This window comes from Belonocnema kinseyi, chromosome 6 (genome assembly GCF_010883055.1).
Source record: "Belonocnema kinseyi isolate 2016_QV_RU_SX_M_011 chromosome 6, B_treatae_v1, whole genome shotgun sequence".
Taxonomy (NCBI): Eukaryota; Metazoa; Arthropoda; class Insecta; order Hymenoptera; family Cynipidae; genus Belonocnema; species Belonocnema kinseyi.
The window spans coordinates 70,989,216-70,997,071 of NC_046662.1; the positions used below are offsets into that span (position 1 = coordinate 70,989,216).

Consider the following 7,856-nt stretch of genomic DNA (forward strand, 5'->3'; position numbering starts at 1 on the left):
ATTCTTAATACAATTTTGTTGAGAAAAACAGAAAGATAAAAAAATCAATGATTAAAAAAACAATTTTTTTATCATTTTTGTCTTTTTTTGAGCAAGATACAAATGTTTTTTTGGAATCCCTTGACTGATGATTTACTTCTGAACTAAAAGGAAGATTTTCTAACTGTGTTTTTAACCATTTACTGCAAAATAGTAAAAGGTTAGATAATTTACAAATAAAAACTATTCCTTATCATGACAAAGAAGAGGGACTATATCGGGTATTAATTTCTGTTTTATATAAATGTCACCCATAAATCGATAAGATATCGTTATCAGTACTGAGATACAAAATACAACACCTTTATAAAAAAGGAAATAATTCGATAAAGTTAAACTAGTACTGATCAGGTTGCAAATGGTAGTTTACGATTTTTAAAAATACAATGCAAATACTACCTTTTTTGTGATTATTTCAATTGCGATTTTTTTGAGTAATTTATAATAGATATGATAGATATTTTGACTCGAAATTCAAATTTCATTACATTTTTTATTCCACACACAATTCAAAATACCATTGAGTATATAAAAATACTATTGAGTGTTACGATTCTTTCGATAAGATAAATGGCAATACAAAAGATTGTAGCAATAAATTTTATTCCACAAAAATTGGCAGATGTACTGGTAATTATAGCTTCAAAACTGTAGGAGATTATAAAAATGGTAAGTACGTATAAATTCATTTCTTTCAGTTCTAAGTTTATTTTATTTTTTATAAAAAAGTTCACATGAAAAAAAGAATATAGAAATATCTTAAAATTAAAAAGAACTAAATAATATGAAATAAACTGCATGTATAGTGAAATTTGTGAGCATAATTTAATAATATGATGGTGATAGGAAATGTATTATATTTACCAGATTCTTCACCAATACTTAATGTTTTAGAAAAAAAATTACAGAGATTTGTAGAAATGACACAAAGTTCATATGTGTGCAACTTTGACATTTGCAACGGTGTTTCATCGAATTTTAATTCCATTACACCAATTTTAATTCTATCAATTACTTCAATTATTTATTCAGTTTCATAGAAAAGTTATCTTTCGTAGTAGAAGTACATTTAGGAAAATACTATCTATAAAAGATATTGTAAGGTAATAATAAAACACTATATTTTGTGTTTGATGCTGAACCAATCTATTTATATGATTACATTTTCCAAATAGCAAAAGAAAAAACCCACAGATTTACAAATTTCTAATATTTCTAATATTTAAAACATTCTTCATATAAAAACATTAAAATAAAAAAACGTCCAATTTTTTTTTTCTTTCATGGACTTTTTAAATTAAAATATATAATAATTAACTATATATACTAGGAGGCGCCAATTTTTTTTTATATTCTAAGGTCTTACCATTTTATTTTGTGTAATTTGGGGAAAATTTTCTAATTTTTTGACATTTTTAAACAAATGTTTAGAAGTAGGGCACAATCCTGAAAGTATCTCAGAGTGCAAAAAATTCTAAAAAGTCACATAAGGGTATCTAGGATTTTCCTTATTAAATATTAAAATTAATAGATTCATTTATCAAATTTTGAAATTAAAATTATAAAACAATTTCAAGTAATGAAAAGCTAATCAAGTTTTCAACAACAATGATTGCGAGATTTTCAAAAAATATTTGTACACCATTCATGTTTAAATAGAAATAACAAACGATAGCAGAATGTCTTTGGAGATTTCGTATAATATTGAATATATGGCATAGAAACTTATCATTCAATTTTTTATCAAGATTTCAAACTTGTATGACTTTTATTGCGCGCATGGTTTTTCACGATCAATAGGAATAGATTCTTTTGTAACGAAGAATGCCAAGGTAAGATTCTTTTGTTAAAATTTGACCTACATTTCTATTGTTCGATAACTAATGAAAAAATCGTGCTCTGCGATTAAATTTTTAAGTAATTATAAATAATAAAGATGATATTTATTAAATCAATTTTTTTTTTCAAGCATCATTTTACAACTAAAAAAATTTATAATATATGAAAAATGTATTCAACAATTATATGTAAAAAAAAACGTTGAAGACTGAATAATAAATTATATCTGAAATCTTTTTTTTTAATTGAAACATACCCCGATAATAAAGTATAAACAATACTTTTTATTATAGACAAGAACCAACGAAAATATAACATCGATAATGTAGGTCTCTAAAGATAACACATACCCCTTAGTTGATGATAATAATAATCTGAAGATAACAGAACTGCACAGAATAGGTAGGTAAGTTATCAAAAAGCATTGGTAAGGTAGAAAACTTCATCTGCAATAGATTCTATTGTAGGTAAGTGTAAGCACTATGAAGATATTTTTATGCAATATTTATGCAATATCTATGCAATATTTTACATAATTTTTTTGCCGGGTAGTTAAAAAAACTTAAAATATTTTTCGAAAATTACGTTAAAATTTGTTGAATACCGGCGGCGATTCTTTGATATTAATGTAGAACTCTGTATTACCATTTCCTGATAGCTAGAGCTAACTTACCGAGAACTCCAAATTTTATATACCGGTTGTAGATTTAAATGAACTTCTTCACCATTTTTTAAATAAGTCACTCTTTTTTTTAATTTATATGAGCAAACAACTCTCTAAAAAAATGTGAACTCATGTTTATTTGGAAATATTAGGAATAAAAATAGATTTAAAAGACTCACCGATTATAATATTATATTCAAATAGGGTCATAGCGCGAATAAATGGATTAGTCCTAGATAGTTTTCCGGAAAATTGAATTTACTCCCGAACAAGACGATTTGATTTCCACTATGTTTTTTCCAAGTCGAATTTCATTCGTTCTCTCACAAAAAGGAAATATTTTTATTATCCCTAACCATACCATACGTATCAATGAATTACTAAAAAAGAATACTGTATTCAAAAGATTATTGTATACAAATTAATTTTTAACTCAAATAAGAATTACTTTATAATTTATTAAAAATTTTACATATGCTATTAAAAAATGTTTATCCTTAATTTTATTATTTAGCATTTTTCAGTTTTCCCAAAATAAAAAGTCGTTGAGATTTTTCAGATATTTTTCTCTCTTACAATTAAAGTTTCAATTTCTTATAATATTTTCAAGCAAAACATGTATATAAGTTTTTAAACTTTCCAGGTTAATTGTCAAATCTCACCATTTTAGACAATTAAATTTTCGAAAACAAAAAAATTTCCAAACTTACTAAAATATATTTTTTTAATTAACGGTGATGAATTTTATATTTGAAGGTCGCGTGCGGAAGAACATCTATTCAAAATATACGCTGAACAAATAAGAATATTTAAGAAGATGAAGAAAATTATTATTTTTACCATAATTCTTTTCTTTTGACTTTGTTTCAAAACATTCTCTCCAATAGCATAATTAATCAATCTGGATCGTTACCAGACATGTCCTAAAAATTTGTTAACAAAAAAAGTCATCATTGTAAATAGTTTGAATAATTATTTTTAAGTCATCTAATATTTTAAAATTATGTTTTGATGTAAGTATTTTCCTGAGATAGTTTGAGAAAAAATTAATTATTCAATGAAAAAGTGAAAAATTGCGGGAGCTTAAAGTGATAATTTTTTTTTGAAATCTAAATGTTTTTTCATGTAAAAATAAAGTAGGGTCGCTCAAAAATCGCAAAGGCTGAAAAGTGCAATGTGGTCTTGGAAATTCTTTTTGCATTTCGACAAAAAGCTGCCTAAAAAAATATAATCCAATCATTATCCGATTGACACTAAATCGAGCTCTGAATGAAGGGTCGTCGAGGGAGAGGACGTGACAGCTAAGCTTCGAAATTCGTTTTATTGACTTGATATAATTTTTGACGTAAACGCATGCCCTTGCTGATGAGTATGGTCCACTTCGATTTAGAAAAGGGTCAACAATCATTTTTTGTATTTCTTTTTTTTTTACAGTGATTACTTCTCTTACCTGTTTTTTCACGATTCAGTAAAGCTAAGTAATACCTTAAAACTTAAAAGTATACTTTCTTGTTTTTACTTTTTATTAAAAAATAAAAGAATTTTCAAGAAAAAAATATTATTCAAGCAAATAATAATTATTTAAACAATTGGGATATAACCTAAGGAATCCTACAAGGGGTGATTGAAAAGATATTTTCAGTTTATATTCTGTGCAAAAATTGAGATGGTTTATTCAGACATTGGCAGACTGTATTTCTTTCAAAAAATTGTTTAAATAACTGACAAAACTACGGAAATTTTTTACAGTTTTTTGTTTATATTACATGCGTTAAAGTTAACAAGTTTTTGTTGTCTCTTGTAAAATTTGCGTCGGTGTTTTTGATACAAATTAATTGGTAACATAACAATTGGTTTTAGGTTCACTTTGTCTTTCTTTATTTAAAATAATTATATTATGAATACAATAAAAAGTACTAAATAAACATGAAAATTAGGACAATTTATGTTATTAGTGAATTTGTATAAAAAAATATCTACAGGTCTTTAATTGTTATTCTAAACAGAAAAATACTAAAATTTTTGATTATTAGCATAAAAATTAATTTATGTAAAAAAAATATTTCTCCACATTTTTTTCTTGAAAATTCCACAACACCACTGAATTTACCATAATACAAATTCTCCACTTCAGAATAATATTTTTCTCCTGCGGTCAACTCGCCAGTAATTGACACCCCAAGTAATTTTCCCTCGTAAAATGACAATCATTATCCCTGCTTGACCTGTGAAAAGTCGGAAAACCGGAGGCAAAGTCATAAGCATTTTTTTGAAGATGTCGAGGAATCTGCGGTGGTCCTTTATTCATCCTTCGTCATTTGCATTGTGAAGTTCGTGTTCGAAGCCACTCAGATCGTAAGGGTGACAATAGGGACGGCAAAAGTCACAAAGACTTGAGAGGTAAAGCCGCCATTTTAAGACTTGCCGACAAAGTACCGCCATTTTGATTTAGTGACCGCAATTGTCAATAGGCCGATTGTTGGCAAACTGGGCATCCTTCCGAGGGGTTGATATGCTTTGCCTTATGCTTATGGAATAATGCCCTAGGTGCTATTATGCTCCCTTATAATATAACCACTATACATTGCTTCACTTCTACCTGCGTGTGGTCCATGGCCCATTGTGAGAAGCAGGATGGGTGTAAAGAAAATGGGATGGGTGGGTGTTGTACATAAAGGACAAGCATCAAATAATAAAAGTAATCTTAAAAATCACTTGTCAAACATACGATCGACTTTGAAATTTAGGGCCCTTACGACTTCCGGATACGACTTTCAAATGCCAATCTCAATTTGCAGAAGTTCTTACTGGACTTTTTCAAAAGTGGTAATAAAATGCGGGTTCAAATCCCCGTGTGGAAATGGCCCTACTTAGCCCTAGGCTGAGATTGTCAAAAAAGAAGTGGCTAGGCCCTGAGTTTTTGACAGGAGGAAGTATCGCTCATTCAAAAAGATCTGATACGTAAATATAAACAGGTTTATTTTATTAACGAACAATAATGTATTGTTATCAGTTATTATTACTGTTATATTAATATTAATAATATATAACGTTCTTCTGAAAAAACATTATAGGAAAATCAGTTTAGACCTGTAGAGATTTTTCGATAATGAATTTTCTACCATTTTTCACGATCATAGGAAATAATTTATATGAAATTATCAAAGAGAAAACGCTAATAGGATATTTACTATTGGAATAAATAATAATTAAAAATGTATGGAATAAATTCAAATTCCTTGAAAATTAAATAAATTAAAGTTATTCCCTGTAGTTCTGTAGAAATCGTGAAAATCCTTCAAAATAAGTATGTATTAATGAAAACCCCTTTAATATAAACTGAATTTAAATTATTCACTATAAAATCGTTTTTAAGAAAAGAATGAAAAATCCTAAAAATCTTTGATTTCTTTTGACATTTAATAAAACATTTTACATTTCCTGAAATTTACGAAAATCCCTTGAAAGTTTTGAAATCGGTAGGGATTCTTTAAAATTTCAATTTATATTATTTATTTTCCGATGCTCTATAGAAAATCCTTAAAATCAACCTTTAAATGTTTCAAAGTAGTACAAAATTCATTAAAATCCCTTGAAATTGTTTAAATCTCTTGTATTTATTGGGATCTGTTAAAATAGCTGAAAATCGTTCAAATCTCTTGAAATTGCTAAAGTGCTTATAAATCCCTTGAAACGAAAATTATTTCATTGCATAAAGTTCTTTAAAAATATTTGAAATCTTTGAAAATTGTGCAAACACATTAAAATATGAAGCAATTATTTGAAATTTCTTTAGTATAAATTAAAATTTACTTATTATTCATTAAATTTCTCTGTCGAAAAAACCGTTCCATTCCTAGAAATCATTAGAGTCCTGAAAGATTTAACTAAATCCTTTAAATCTTGTGAAATTTTTTAAAACCCCGTAAAATATTTCAAAATTTAATTTAATTAATTTTTTAAACAACTTTAATTTGATTCAACAATCGCTTACCTCTTAATCGTAAAAAGTTTTTTTCTTCTTGAATTAATGACACAATTAAAGAATATTAAAAGTTACATTTCTTTCTAAGAATATTTGGCAATTGTTTCCACCATTTTCATCCGTTTAAACAAATTTTTCATGATATAAATCATGAATGTTATAATTATCTCAAATTACTGGCGCAGGTAATAAATGCTGAGAAAGATATTTTTTGGGAAATACATTTTTCAATTACTTCAACAATTAATATCATTTCCTGCTTTTCATGCGGAAGATGGATAAAATTCTACAGTGATTCTAAAATAACTGAATAATGCTAAATATTAAGAAAAAATAATAATAATAAACATAATTATCAGCAAACACCTTTCCTATGAAAAAGCGCAAGTGGATGATTATTAATTGTTTAAATAATTGCAAAACTATCTTCTACAATAAATGATTTAAATAAATGTTAACTGTATTAAATAAAAAATGTTATGTTTAGCATTCATTGACTGCTTTATTGATCCGCGAAGGAAGAACTTTGTCAAATGGCTTTGCAAATTAAATAAATCCTTTTCAAGTTTGTACCATGTGCAACTGCAACGAAAAAGAGGACATATATAATTTTCCTGCAAAATTCCCAGTATATAAACATTTAGGAATACAACTTTTGCAGCCAAACTAATATTATTAAAATTATTGTCTATGATAAACTCATCGGATGTCCTCGAGAGCAAGGCACTTTAACGCTATACTAAAAATAGTATAAATGCTCTCACACTCCGTGGCTTATGTACTATTTAGATTTAAGTATTTCCCTCATTGAACTCAAGTGTTTTTAATATTACAATTTGTTTAAGTGTTCGGTCATTCGCATCACCCTAACAACCATAAGCAAATTATGAAAATGCCTTTATAAAAATATGTCTCTACCCAGCAATGTAAGCAAATTCATTTGAATAAATTGAATTGCAATGATACTTTTTTTATCTGTTAAAACCTTTTATGTCTTAGAATTCAGTAAATCCTTCAAAATAATTGGTAGTTTAAAGGAATCTCTATTAGCATCAGAGATGGTTACCATCAATCAGTCTAGATATCATTTCACACACAGTACTCCACTGGGAAATGAAACGCAGAACTTCCGATTTCCGGTTGAGTGCTTTTGCGTTAAGTTATTATAAAGATCGAAAGAAGAATATTTTTTATAGAAATACACACAATCTTATGCAAGGTGTTACGTTTATTATTATTATTATTATTATTATTACACCATTAAGCCATTTCCCTTTCGGGGTAGGCGTGACTCACTCGGCAGGGGAAAGGAGTAGTGTGTGGAAGGGA

The 7,856-nt window shown here is 27.3% G+C and overlaps 1 protein-coding gene across 4 annotated transcripts in view; it reads left to right on the forward strand.

Annotated features, from left to right (window-relative positions):
- Nucleotides 1–521: 521 nt before the first annotated feature.
- LOC117175011 overlaps nucleotides 522–7,856 on the forward strand; it is a 40,077-nt gene continuing 32,742 nt past the window's right edge. For 2 of the 4 annotated variants that reach the window (XM_033364507.1, XM_033364510.1), the window contains exon 1: nucleotides 522–708. The gene's annotated coding sequence lies outside the window, so the exon portion shown is untranslated. Of the gene's footprint in view, nucleotides 709–2,172; nucleotides 2,285–7,856 lie in introns of those variants that run through there. The other 2 variants (XM_033364508.1, XM_033364509.1) reach the window with 2 other exon arrangements.